Consider the following 15,424-nt stretch of genomic DNA (forward strand, 5'->3'; position numbering starts at 1 on the left):
CGCCGATTGGCGAAGCTATTGCATCGCAGGTGGAGGATGTGGTCAAGAAGGCATATGGTGTACTGGCCTTCATTAATCAAGGGATTGAGTTTAGGAGTAGGGAGATAATGTTGCAGCTTTTTAAGACCCTTGTCAGACCCCACTTGGAGTACTGTGCGTAGTTCTGGTTGCCCCATTACAGGAGGGATGTGGAAGCTATTGAAAGGGTGCAGAGGAGATTTACAAGGATGTTGCCTGAAAGAACATTTGCAATGGATTTTTCAAACACTCTCTGCTGGTGATTGTACAATTGTTAGTGTCCTGCAGACTTTTATCACAAGAAAGGATGATGCTAAACATCACTGTGATTTCCATCTGGCTTCTGCTCAAAGGTGTAAATGTTAATAATTTTCTTGTGCATCTGCCACTGAGGTCAGTGTTTCAGCAAACGAGCAGGAGAAAATTTCCACCTTTAATATTTTAGTTTGTGTCTCAGTTTAACTCTAACAAGTGTTGTATCACAGCATCATTGAAGTAGAATCATTGACCAGGATTCTCCAGCTTTTCAAGCCAGCAGGATTCTCCAGTCCCGCTGGCAGCGAATCCCCGCTCCCAGTTTTCCCACTGGCGGGGGTGATGTCAATGGGAATCCTTACTGACAGTGGAGGGACCAAAGAATCCCACCTCTCACCGGCAGGGAACACACAACTGGGAGGCGAGAGAATCTCTCCTATTGTAGTAAATTCCATTTGGAGAGATGTGGGGAATCTGGAGTCACTTTTCAAAATCATTAAGAAATTAATAAGGAAGCTATTTATTGTTGACTATTATGAATGACAAGCATTTGGGGTTATTTTGCAGGTTTTGATTTCGTGTGTTTTAAAATTTAGGAATTTGTAAGGTGCAGACTCATTGGACAGAATTAGTGAGAGGTATAACGCTCCTGATAAAGGAATCAGAGTGGGAATCACTTCCTCTTGTACGTCAGGATCTCACAAAAATGTAAAATGCCAGTGCTGGGTATCACAGAATTGTTATTGTGCAGAAGGAGGCCATTTGGCCCATCATGTCTGCACTGACTCTCCAGATGAGCATAATGACTTAGTGCAGTTACCCTGCCTTTCCCAGTATCCCTGCACATTGTTTCTATTCAAATAATCATCTTTTGAATGCCATGATTAATCCCGGCTCCACCACATTCCCAGGCAGAGCGTTCCAGACCCCAAACCACTCGCTGTATGAAAAGAATTTTTCACATCACGTTTGCTTCTTTTGTAAATCACTTTAAATCTGTGTCTTCTCATTCTTGATTCCAGGTGGGAATGCTCAGGTGTAGGAGTGAGAGGAAATCCATGCCAACAGAAGGCTAGCGTGGAAATGTGACTGAATGATAGTCTGTGCCCATCCTTAATCTGGAGATGCCGGCGTGGGACTGACCCTTAATGTCATTGTTTTTATTCTACAATAAAAATTGTTGCAAACCTAAGTCCACGTCACTTGTCAGCTTTGATAAAGGGTCATCTGGACTCGAAATGTCAACTCTTTTCTCTCAGAGATGCTGCCAGACCTGCTGAGATTTTCCAGCATTTTCTCATTTTTGAAAACTCCAGGAGGGATTCTCCCATCGTGCTGTGCTTTTTTTTTAAGTGCAGAAGGCCGGGGGAATTTCAGAGGTACCCAATGCGTGGGATCCGGGCTGGGCATCCCAACCCAGTAGGATCTCCCAGCGCCAGATTTCCGGTGTTGTTAAAGGGACAGGGTGTTTGCTGAGAGAATGTTTCCCCTTGGGGGAGAGACTAAGACTGAGGAGACACAGTTTAAGCAGAAGGGGTCTCCTCTTTAAAATGGTGATGAAGAGAGATTGTTTCTCTCTAAAGGTCATAGGTCTTTGGAGCTCATTTCCAGAGAGCAGTGTAGACTGGGTCATGTCAGTAGTTTTGTGACTAACAAGAGAGACAAAGGTCATCAGGGTCAGGCAGGAGCTTGGAATTCAGATTACAATCAGATCAACCAGTACTTTACAGAATGCCGGAACATGCTTGAGGGGCTGAATGGCCTTTCCTCATATTCTTACATTGGTTTCACTTTATTCACAAAGACATTATCACTGTTTGTTGTAACGAGCTGAGTCAGCGTGCTAATTGTCCCGGTATATCTCCAGGTTGGCTCTTATAGCTGGTACCTGGGAAATAGGAATATTTCTTTTGTATTGTGGAGGAAATGATGTGTGTACGTTCAGTCTCGATTGAATGTTTATGTTCGTGCTCAGTTCTTTATGAAACTCTCGGTAGGAACAGCCCAGACTTCCATAAATACATTGTCAGGAAATAGTCTGAGGTCCCCCTCAGTGGAGATAATTGAGCTGTGAGCTCCAAGTCCTGTAATGATGCAAATTCTCGATTACATTGACTGATGTTTGTATAATTGTGAAACTGGTGTCCCGGGGAACATATGATCATACAACCATTGTGAACAAGGAGCATGGAGAAGGCCTTTCACCCCCTCAAGCCCGTTCTACCATTTAATAAATCACAGCTAATCGGATCAATACCTCAAAGCTGCAACCTACCTATCCCTGATAACCATTCAGCCTCTTTGTATCAAGAATCTATCTAGCTTTGCCTTAGTAATATTCAAAGACTTTGCTTCCACTGAGTTTTCAGGACGTGGGTTCCAAAGACTCGCAATCCTCTGAGGAAAAAATGTCACCTTATCTTCATTTTAAATGAGTGACCCTCATACTTGAGCAGTTGCCCCGAGTTTTAGATTCTCCCACAAGAGGGAACGTCCTCTCCGCATCTGGCCTGCAAAGACCCCCGCGGGATAGTATCGGCTCCAATTGGGAACAACATTGATTTGCCAACATTGACAGCGTGAACCCTGCAACTTAATGAAACAAGCAATGATCTCAAAATCTAAGGTTCTTGCCACAGGGCTGTCATCATTTGTGGAGAATTTGATAAGTTTATTCATATGTTGGAAGGGAATAGTGGTTACCTCCTTTATGTTGAGTGCCCACTTTCTCCTCCAACTGTACAGTGTCAAGCAACCCCATTAACAAATTTCCCAATCCCCCTTTGTTCCACTGGTTTATTTCCAGTCTCAAGGTGATATCATGGAGTGAGTTTAATAAGAACATAAGAACATAAGAAATAGGAGCAGGAGTAGGCCATCTAGTCCTTCGAGCCTGCCCCGCCATTCAATAAGATCATGGCTGATCTGCCGTGGCTCAGTTCCACTTTCCCGCCCTCTCCCCATAACCCTTAATCCCCTCTCTTATCAAAAACCCATCAACCCGCGTCTTAAAAATATTTAGCGAGGCAGCCTCCACCACCTCAACGGGCAGAGAATTCCAGAGATTCACCACCCTTTGAGTGAAGAAGTTCCTCCTCAACTCCGTTCTAAACCGCCCCCCCTTTATCTTGAGACTGTGCCCCCTAGTTCTACTTTCCTTTCTGAGCGGGAAGAGTCTCTCCACCTCTATCCTATCCATCCCATTCATCATCATATACGTCTCAATGAGATCTCCCCTCATTCTTCTAAACTCTAACGAGTACAAGCCTAGTTTATTCAGCCTCTCCTCATAGCTCAACCCCCTCAACTCCGGTATCAGCCTAGTAAACCTCCTCTGCACTCCCTCCAAGGCCAAAATATCCTTGCGTAAGTACGGTGCCCAAAACTGCACACAGTACTCCAGCTGCGGTCTCACCAATGCCCTATACAGCCACAGCAAGACCTCCCTACTTTTATATTCAATCCCCCTCGCTATGAAGGCCAGCATCCCATTCGCCTTCCTGACCACCTGCTGCACCTGCAAGCTGGGTTTTTGCGACTCATGCACAAGGACCCCGAGGTCCCTCTGCACCGTCGCCTGCTGCAGTTTTTCTCCACGTAAGTAATAATCCTTCCTACCATTATTCCTACCAAAGTGGACCACCTCGCACTTGCCAACATTAAATTCCATTTGCCAGTTCCTGGCCCATTCGCCCAGCCTATCTAGATCCTTCTGCAGACTCTCCACACCCTCCGCACAATTTGCCGTTCCACCAATCTTGGTGTCATCAGCAAATTTTGACACCATACACTCGGTTCCCTCCTCCAGATCATAGAACATAGAACACTACAGCACAAACAGGCCCTTCGGCCCACAAGTTGCGCCGGTCACATCATCACCTACCAACCTACAGACCTATCTATAACCCTCAATCTCATTAAACCCCATATACTCATCCAGAAGTCTTTTAAAAGACCCCAGCGAGTTCGCCTCCACCACCACTGACGGCAGCCGATTCCATTCACTCACCACTCTCTGAGTGAAAAACTTACCCCTAACATCACTTCTGAACCTCCCTCCCCGCATCTTAAATCTGTGTCCTCTCGTAGCAACCATTTCAACCCGGGGAAATAGCCTCTGAGAGTCCACCCTATCTATTCCTCTCAACATTTTGTAAACTTCTATCAGGTCGCCTCTCAACCTTCGTCTCTCCAGGGAAAAGAGTCCCAGCTCCCTCAACCTAACTTCATAAGGCATGCCTCCCAGTCCAGGCAACATCCTTGTAAATCTCCTCTGTACCCTCTCAATAACTTCTACATCTTTCCTATAGTGAGGCGACCAGAACTGCGCACAATACTCTAAATGAGGCCTGACAAGGGTCTTATAAAGTTCCATCATCTATATAAATGGTAAATAGCTGAGGCCCCAGCACCGATCCCTGGGGCACTCCACTAGTCACCATCCGCCAATCTGAATAGTACCCATTGACCCCCACTCTCTGCCTCCTATTTGACAACCAGTCCTCTATCCACGCTAACACCCTACCCCCAACTCCATGTCCTCTGACCTTCTGCAATAACCTCTTGTGAGGTACCTTGTCAAACGCCTTCTGAAAATCAAGAAAGACCACATCCACCGGCTCTCCTCTATCCACCGCCCTAGACACATCCTCATAGAACTCCAGTAAATTTGTCAGACACGACTTCCCCTTAACGAAACCGTGCTGCGTCTGCTCTATCAAGCAATTCCTCTCAAGATGCCTCGTTATTTCCTCCTTGATGACAGATCCTAACATTTTACCTAAAACAGACGTTAAACTAACCGGCCTATAATTCCCCGCCTTTTGCCTGGCACCCTTCTTAAACAACGGCGTAACATTAGCCGCTTTTCAATCTTCCGGCACTTCCCCGGAATCCAGTGACGTTTGGAAAATAACCACCAAGGCATCCACTATCACCTCCGCCATTTCTTTCAGAACCCTCGGATGCATTCCATCCGGTCCTGGGGACTAGTCCACAATCAGCCCCTCCAGTCTGTTGAGCACCACCTCTCTAGTAACAGTAATGTCATTGAGACCCTCCAGTCCTACCACCTTTCCATCTCTAACATCCGGCAAATTATTCATGTCCTCCTCCGTGAAGACAGAAACAAAAAAGTTATTCAAGACCTTAGCCATATCCCCATCCCCTACCACTAAGTCCCCTTTCTCATCCTCTAAAGGACCAACGTTCACCCTAGCCAGCCTCTTCCTTTTTATATATTTATAAAAACTCTTGCTATCCTTTTTTATATTATGCGCTAGCCCAGCCTCATAGCTTCTCCTACCCTTCTTTATCAACTTCTTTGTCAATCTTTGTTGACATTTAAACCTCTCCCAATCCTCTTCTCGCCCACTACTCTTAGCTACTCTAAACGCCTCCGCTTTTAATTTAACACTTTCCTTCACCTCCTTCGTTATCCACGGCTTATTACCTCTGCTCCTACGGTCCTTTTTGACCATTGGAATAAATTTCTGCTGAGCACCAAGAAAGATCTCCTTAAAAATCCTCCACTGCTCCTCAGCAGACCTACCTTCCAACGCGCTCCCCCAGTCCACATTCGCCAATTCCTCTCTCATCCTACCGTACTCCCCTCTGTTCAAACAAAGGACACGTGTCCGGGAACCCACTTTCTCCTCTTCCATCTGCACCAGAAACTCCACCATACAATGATCACTCTTCCCAAGAGGATCCTTCACCGCAAGGTCCCTAATTCTACCCGCCTCATTACATAACACCAGATCCAAGATAGCTCACTCCCTCGTCGGCTCCAACACACACTGTTCAAGGAAACTATCCCGGCAGCATTCCAAGAACTCCTCCTCGAGCCCACCGCGTCCAACATGGGTCGACCAATCAATATGTAGATTGAAATCCCCCATAATTATCGCTGTTCCATTCCTGCACGCCACACTTATTTGCGCGTTAACAGCCCGCCCCACCTCCAGATCATTATTCGGGGGCCTATAGACGACACCCACCAGCGTCTTCCTCCCTTTGCTGTTCCTAATCTCTACCCACAACGATTCCACGTTCTGCTCTTTGGCTCCGATATCATCCCTTGCTACCACCCTGATGCTATCCTTAATCAGCAGAGCTACGCCCCCCCCCTTTTTCCTCCCGCCTATCCTTCCTAAACACTTGATACCCCTGGACATTCAGCTCCCAGTCCCTGTCACCATGCAGCCACGTCTCTGTAATGGCCACCAGATCATATCCATTTGTGTCGATCTGCGCCACCAGCTCATCCACTTTATTCCAAATGCTTCGTGCATTCAGGTAAAGTGCCTTCATCCCAGCCTTCACCTGGACCTTATTTGCTGGAACGCCACCAACCATACTCACGCCCCCTACTCCCTTTATTATTGGGGCATCCTCGGCCTCTTCCCTTACCTGTACCCTCTCGTTAACTTTAAGCCTCTTAATGTCACCTACACTCGCACCCTCCCCCCCCCCTAATTAGTTTAAAGCCCTGTCTACAGTCCTCTTTACACGATTTGCCAAGACTCTGGTCCCAGCACGGTTCAGACCAACCCCATCCCGCCCGAACAGGTCCCACCTACCCCAATACTGATGCCAGTGCCCCATAAATTCAAACCCATTCCTCCCACACCAATCCCTGAGCCACCCATTCACTTCCTTAATCCTATCAACCCTACGCCTGTCTGCACTCGGTTCAGGCAGTAGCCCAGAGATGACCACCTTGTCGGTTCTACTTTTTAATTCCATTCCCAGATTTTCATACTCCCTCCCCAGATCCTCAGTTCTCATTTTGCCTACGTCGCTGGCACCCACATGTACTACAACGACCGGATTCTCACCCTCCCACTCCAGGTTCCTCTGCAGCCCAGATGTGACATCCCGTACCCGAGCATCAGGCAGACAACACACCCTTCTGTGCACTTTGTCATTGTGACAAAGGACAGTGTCAATACCCTTCACCCCACTATCCCCAATCACTACTACGTTCCTTTTCACCTTCTCTTTGCCTATGACCTGCTGCATCACTGTACCGTGTGCAGTTTGCTCACCGACCTCACCTCCCTCGTCCAGACTGGAAGCAAGAACCTCAAACCTGTTATGCAGATTGAGAGGCTGAGGCATTTGGTCCCCACCCTCCTTCCTCCGGTCCCCACCCTCCTTCCTCCTCTCAGCAGCCCCCTCTTGTCCCTGACCCTTAGAGTTAGCCAGTCTAGGGGGGGTGGATGTCACTTGCACCCCATTGACAATGGCACCCTCTCTCCCCCTGATGAGCCTCAGTGTCTGTAGCTCAGAGGCCAGCTCATCTACCTTGAGCTGGAGCTCCTCCAGCAACCTGCACTTACTGCAGACATGGTCACTGGGAAGGACCCTGGGGTCCACCAGCTCCCACATCATACAGAAACAACACATCACATGCCCCTCCATTATTCACTGTAGTAGTAGTGAAAATTTCCACACGAACTTACCTGGCCCTTTTTCCCCCCAGCCCTTTTGATCTTAAGCCCTAATAGCTCACTCTGCTTCCCTCTCACTCCACTGCCCGCTCCGACGCTGCCCGCTGTCTACACCAGGCCTCCTTTTAAACCTGGCGCTGATTTAAAGCTTGCTCCCCCTCAACTCCCTTCTAACCACTCCCTCAGGATTCTTAAAGCAGTAAATGCAAAAAGCCCACAAAAATGCTGTTAAATGATTTAAACAGTTCTACAAGGTTAGTTCTTACTGCAAAGTGCTTTAAACTTATTTAAACAGGTTTTTAACAGGTAGTTTCTTATCTGTCTCCCTGCTCCTTCACTCGTCTGCTCCAGCAAACAATGCAGGATCCCCATTCTGAACTTGCGTTCTTTCAGTCATTTAATATTTGATTTAATTTGATTTATTATTGTCACATATATTAGCATACAGTGAAAGGTAATTTTTTTGCACACTATTACAGACAAAACATACTGTTCATAGAGAAGAAAACAAGATAGTGCAGAACACAGTGTTACAGTCATAATGTAGAAAAAGATTAACTTAATGCAAGGAAAGTCCATTCAAAAGACTGATGGCAGCAGGGAAGAAGCTGTGCTTGAGTTGGTTGGTACGTGACCTCAGACTTTGGTAACTTTTTTCCTGACAGCAGTAGGTGGAAGAGAGAATGTTCGGGTGTGTAGAATCCTTAATTATGCTGGCTGCTTTGCTGAGGCAGCGAGAAGTGTAGACAGAGTCTTTGGATAGAAGGCTAGTTTGCATGATGGATTGGGCTACATTCACGACCTTTTGTAGTTTCTTGCAGTCTTGGGCAGAGCAGGAGCCCATAGCAAGCTGTGATACAACCAGAAAGAATGCTTTCTGTGGTGCATCTGTAAAAGTTGATGAGAGTAATAGCTGACATGCCAAATTTCCTTAGTCTTCTGAGAAAGTAGAGACATTGATAGGCCTTCTTAATGGTAACTATTGAATTTAAATCCCTAAAAAGCACTAACAAGCTTTACTAAACTGTAATTGTCCTTAGTTGGGAGGAGAAAGAATTCCTGTCCTGTTTATCCTCCAATCTGGTTATTGATGCTAACACTAACATTAATTAGCCATCTGATTGACTGATTGGGGGGTGGGGGGGGTGGTCGCTAGTGGACCAGTAGGAGCTGAATGGAGAAACAGCAATAAGTGGAGGCTACATACTGTTTTATCCCACTTTCCATCTTTTTCTCTTGCCATTGTCCCTCCTCCCACCCAAGCCAGTTACCTGTCTCAGGTTGTCCTTTGTCACACTGCTCACCTTTGTTTTGCCATTTATGCATTCTGACCTCTTAATGGCTGCTATTAGCATCCTTCTTAGCCATGATCACTGCCATTTCCATTCACTTTGGCTTTTTGTCTACGACATCTTTGTCAATCTCTCCGTAGCCTCCATCTATCTCTTTTATTTGATTCAAATTTCACCTGCAGCAGCAGGATTTGAATGTGGGTCTCTGGAACATTACCCTGGCTTTACCAGCCCAGTGACAATACCACTATGCCACCACCTCCCCTTAAATTACATTTGTCACAGCAGATTCTGAATTAGAAAATGTTCCAAGATCCAACACAGATCTAGGATATGTTCTGAGTATGATTCAAGCTCCAGCTTACCGGAGACACAGCCAGGATCTGGAGATAGACGTGGTGGTGGTTGGATTGAGGAGGAATGTGAGGTGAACTCTCCTATCAAGGAGTTGGGTAATATTGGCACTTCTGTTTCTCATGGGCACAATTTCAGTTCCTTTAAATAAATTAGTCAGATTTGATTTCTGATTAACCTTGCATCGGGAGTGTGAATGGATTTCCACTCTGGAATATTGTTTCTTTTTATCCTGAAAGCTGATTAGTGTGAATGTAAATCCTAGCTTAGCAGCAGAATCATCAGATAGGTTGTCACCAGTTCATTGGTCATTCTTGTATGTTGGCCTCCATATGTAGCTCCTTGTTCAGAGATCATATGTTTGGTGATGCATTGGCTGTCTATCTTTTCAAATCCGACCCCTCAAAAAATTTTTCTGAATCAGAAACATAAAAATCCAGTCAGTGTGATTTTCAAGTAAGGGTTATTTTCAACGTTCCAGAGTCCTGATACAGTGAGATTTGCTTTCTGCCGCTCAAACTCCAAATCTGACTGAAGGCCAGTTTGCAATTCCTCCCATACTCTCGAAATTTTAATTGTGTTCACAGGTGTTGGCAGGCACACACAACTGGAATTCTGCCAATCTCAGAGCAAAGTTGCACAATCATAGCTTCCACACAAGCCTGTACACATTTCACTCACTTTGAAGGAATGGAATGTAAATAGGCACAGGCTTGTCGACATTTCTCAGGAATATCATGCAAGCTTGTCAAATCTACCATCTGATCACATTTTCTTTCACCTGTTGCCTGTGGAACTACATTAAAGAGTTGTTCAGAAACGTACCTGATTTTTCCAACCTCCAGCGGTTGGAAAACTGCGGTTAATCACACTGTCTCCAGCTTCTCTGAGCACACAGTGAGTCGAACCACCGGACTTTCTGTGAGTCAGACACTCAGTGAATTGAATAAATAGGACAAGCAGATTCATGCAATGAGCTGTCTCTGATTGGAAATCCCCACTTGTGACATCGTCTGAAATATTGTCCCTTTCTATCAGCAGACATTTTTATGGCCATTCAGGCAGGCAGATTAGGCAGAATTCCAATATTCTCCACTGGAACTTTAGCCTATTTAGGTAAAATTGTGAAACTTTGATTGAACCTTATTATTCAATCCCCTCGTGGTAAATCATTTCATGAATGCCCCAGAATAAAGGTACAATGAAGATTGTGAGATTCATTCAGAAATGTAATAAAGTTGCTTTCATTCCAGTAAACAAAATTTATTCGGATGTTTGAACAATCATTTATTGAAAAATTGGCAACAGCATAAAGGAATGTAAACGGGAAATGAGAAATAAATGAGCAGAAGTTTACATTATAGAAGCAGCAGCAGCTAAAACAATTTGAATGCCCTGTTGGTTTGACATGGTTGAGTGGATATAACATGCTTCTGTTTGAAGAAAGGTTACATTATCAGGAAACCACGCTGCTAGTTACTATTGTAAGTAATATTTCAGATGTCTGCATCCACTGTGGAATTCTTAAAATCTCAACCACTGAGATTCTTTCTTCCTATTTTTAACCATCTCAATTTTAAACGTGTTATATTGAAAACAATTCTACTCATTGCAACATTTGCTGTTGACAGAATAGTGAGTTTGAAAATCTGCTAAGACTGCCCTCTATTGACAAAACCTCAATAATTAAACAGAATAACATTCTAGAACCTTTCTATTCAGCACATTACACAATCTGTCTTGGAAATGCCTTTGAATATTTTTCTTCCAATGTTGCTGACATCTTGGGGAACCAGGTATTGGCATCGAGTAAATGCACAGGATTTCAAGTGAAATTTCACTCACAGATTCTATCAGAAAATTCCCACTTCCTTTTTACCAAAAGCCTGACTTGTCACACTGGAGATGATTGTGAGAATTGATTCTGTTTAAACTGTAACAAAGATGAGAATATAATTATGGATTTTATTGGAATAAGTTTGGACCAGAATCCAGGGCGAGGGGGTCTTACCATGGACTGGAGTTTGGGAAGATGGTGAAAGATTAAACACAAATCTTTGTCAATGCCATCAATTTAAGGAATAAATTATTTAACTCATTTAAGTTGATTGAGCTGCTATATGATCATGTAGCAAATGGCCAGCTCTCTACTTTCCCCCCAAACCTTTGATGGGTGCTCAAAGGATCATTTTACTATATCCTTCTGACAGACGAGTCGAATACTTTGATAGTGTACCACATGGTACATTATTGCACAACGTTGGATCTCACGGGATCCAGGGTGAGGGATCTAAATAGATACAAAATTGGCTTGATGACAAAAGCCAGAGGGTGGTTGTAGAGGGTTGTTTTTCAAATTGGAGGCTTGTGACCAGTGGTGTGCCTCAGGGATCAGTGCTGGGTCCACTGTTATTTGTCATTTATATTAATGATCTGGATGAGAATATAGGAGGTGTGGCTAGTAAGTTTGCATATGACCAAGATTGGTAGCACAGTGGACAGTGAAGAAAGTTATCTCGGATTGCAACGGGATCTTGATCAATTGGGACAGTGGACTGACAAATGGCAAATGGAGTTTAATTTAGATAAATGTAAGGTGATGCATTTTGGTAGATTGAACCAGAGCAGGACTTATTCAGTTAATGGTAAGGCGTTGAGGAGAGTTATAGAATAAAGACATCTAGGGGTACAGGTTCATAGATCCTTGAAAGTGGAGTCACAGGTGGACAGAGTGGTGAAGAAGGCATTTGACATGCTTGGTTTCATTGGTCAGAACATTGAATACAGGAGTTGGAATGTCTTGTTGAAGTTGTACAGGACATTGGTAAGGCCACACTTGGAACACTGTGTGCAATTCTGGTCACCCTATTATAGAAAGGATATTATTAAACCAGAAAGAGTGCAGAAAAGATTTACTAGGATGCTACCAGGACTTGATGGATTGAGTTATAAGGAGAGGCTGGATAGACTGGGACTTTTTCTCTGAAGCATGGGAGGCTGAGGGGTGATCTTATAGAGGTCTATAAAATAATGAGGGGCATAAATTAGCTAGAATGTCAATATCTTTTCCCAAAGGTAGAGGAGTCTAAAACTAGAGGGCATTGGTTTAAGGTGAGAGGGGAGAGATACAAAAGTGTCCAGAGGGGCAATTTTTTCACACAGAGGGTGGTGAGTGTCTGGAACAAGCTGCCAGAGGTAGTAGTAGAGGCGGGTACAATTTTGTCTTTTAAAAAGTATTTAGAAAGTTACGTGGGTACGATGGGTATAGAGGGATATGGGACAAATGCAGGCAATTGGATCTAGCTTTGAGGTTTAAAAAAAAGAGGCAGCATGGATAAGTTGAGCCAAAGGGCCTGTTTCCATGCTGTAAACCTCTATGACTCATTCACAGCAGCAAGAACAGTCTGTAACATGGCCAGAGAATGGAATATTTCAGCAATACCTCACTGCACCCATTCTCTCAGGTTTGCCTGGAAATCATATTGGAAGAGATGAGGACAGGGAGGGGAATTCTCTTTCTTTGAAGGTCTTTTCAGAGGTTACAGAGATAATTATTCCAGGGTCATCACCTTACGGCCTCCTGGAGGACATTCAGTGGACTGGCTGGGTTAGTCTTTGAGATTGATAGGCCTAAACTTGATAAATTACTCAGTACAAGTGAGCAGGCGTGGGACACAGCTTGCTCAAGGAAGACTTGACTCACAATCAGGTCAGAGGTTGAGATTTGAGGTATCTAGACATGAAAAGAAAACTCTCACCTCACACGTGCCATTATCGACAGGGTTTGTGCAGCATTGCTTGAGGAATCCTTCCAATTTTATATGAGATTTTCCTACACATCACCTGATGCCTGTGGTTGATGTCGAAACATCTATTTCACTGGCAGATGGTAGCAGTGAGCTCTCACATGTGGGTGTGCTTAAAATGGAAACACAAACAGCTATCATTTAGATTCTGCAATCCAATCAATGCTCTACCTGGGAAGGAAATGCTTGATCACATGGTGAGGAATTTCCTCAAAGTGTTTCCTCATTACTGATAGTTTGACCTTCTGCGGATCAGTGAGAATGATGATGTCCAGTAACTTGACCATGTATTATGCAGCAGGATAATACACACTGCATTTACCACAGATAGACTGTGGTCTCTCTATCCTGTCCCACAATATCTGTGTACCTTGTCCATCAGAACATGTACACTCAATCTCCCACCCAAAATCCAGAAATCTCCTGGGGGTGGGAGGCAGCTGGTCTCCCTCTGTACTGTAGGGATTCTATGAAAACAAACCAGCTTCTGAAATCTTACTTAGATCTGATCTTTGTTAAAATTGGGATCACAACTCTTCCTGAACCTGTTAAGTTGAAACAAATGGTTGACTGGAATACAACAGATTCTGTTCCTTATTTTATAATCCTCAATCAGATCAGCCCTGATTCCATCTTTCTCTCAGTTTAGAATCCTGAATAACACCCTTTTCAAAGTCTCAATATCATCCACCATGTGAGGAGAGAATGTCAGCCACACTGGACTGAATTTTACTCTCCTCTCCCCCTATCCCGCCCAGGTAGTGGGCCGGGATGGGGGGGGGGGGAGGAGGGGCAGTAGGGGAGGTGGGGGTACAAATTCACTGGATGGCCATGGCACCACCTGCCCTCCCTTCCGAAGCTGTCAGAAATTTCATGGGTAGTGGATGAGGCCCAGGGTGTCCCATCCATCCTTGCTCCAACTGAGGCCCTAAAATGACTAATTTTGAAGTCAGTAGGGGGAGGTCAGGGATGAGGGAAAGCCCAGCTGGTACACAGGGACGAGGGGAAAGGCAGGGAAGGTGCATCCTGGATCCCCTTTCCAGGATAGAAGAGTCCCTGCAAAAGCCTGCTTCTCTCCCCCAGATGCCTGCGTGGGTTTCCCCCAGGTGCTCTGGTGTCCCCCCATGGTCTGAAAGATGTGCCTGTTGAGTGGACTGGCCATGCTAAATTGTCCTTTAGTGTCCCAAGGTGTACCGATTAGGTGGATTGGCCATGGCAAATTGTCCCTTAGTATCCAAAAATGTGCAGGTTAGGGCGGATTGGCCATGCTAAATTTACCCTTGGTGTCCAAAGATGTGCAGGTTAGGTGGATTGGCGGCACGGTAGCACGGTGGTCAGCACTGTTTCTTCACAGTCCAGGGACCTGGGTTCGATTCCCAGCTTGGGTCACTGTCTGTGTGGAGTTTGCACATTCTTCCTGGGCCTGCGTGGGTTTTCTCCGGGTGCTCTAGTTTCCTCCCACAGTCCAAAGATGTGCAGGTTAGGTTAATTGGCCAGACTAAATTGTCCCTTTGTGTCCCTGGATGCGTAGGTTCGCGGGATTAGTGGGTAAATATGTGGGGATATGTGGATAGGGCCTGGGTAAGATTGTAGTCGGTGCAGTCTCGATGGGCCAAATGGCCTCTTTCTGCATTGTAGGGTTTCTATGATTCTATGATGCCCCATTCCATCCTTGAGCTTCCCTCCATAAACTCCATCCCCTTGCCCCACCTCCTCCTGAGACCTCATACTTCCCTTCGTCCTGGCTCCTGCCACTCAGACTCATGGGATCTGCTCCAGTCCCACCTCTGGCTATCTCTTCCAATGGGGGCACTGGGACAAGGGAATTGTTAGCCAATCAGATTGGCTGCAACTCTAAGGTTCTACCTTTAGCCAGTTAAAGCTCCATGTTAAAGGTCTGTGGAACATCTGTTGTCCCCTTCAACATTTCTGATGGAGGGTAAGGAAATCTCATCTTGTAACCTTGCCCGACCTAACCAAGATCTTGTACAAAGTCACGATAATATGCTGCTCCTACGGTCAGTTGTCCTGTAAATGACTCGAATAAATTTATTGCAAATGCATCTTTTAGAGCCAGTGAATTGTTTCATGTTTTGACATTGTGTCAGTGATGTGACGGATTGCTCCAGTGAATTTGTTCTACTGGCACACTGCCCCAGTTACTTTCACATTTAATCACTCCTTGTTTAGGCAGCGTTGGCGCTGTGGTAAACATGAAGTTCTGAACTTTTCAGTGGGAAGCAGC

The sequence above is a fragment of the Carcharhinus amblyrhynchos genome, chromosome 2 (genome assembly GCF_965287045.1).
Source record: "Carcharhinus amblyrhynchos chromosome 2, sCarAmb.v2.hapA, whole genome shotgun sequence".
Lineage (NCBI taxonomy): Eukaryota > Metazoa > Chordata > Chondrichthyes > Carcharhiniformes > Carcharhinidae > Carcharhinus > Carcharhinus amblyrhynchos.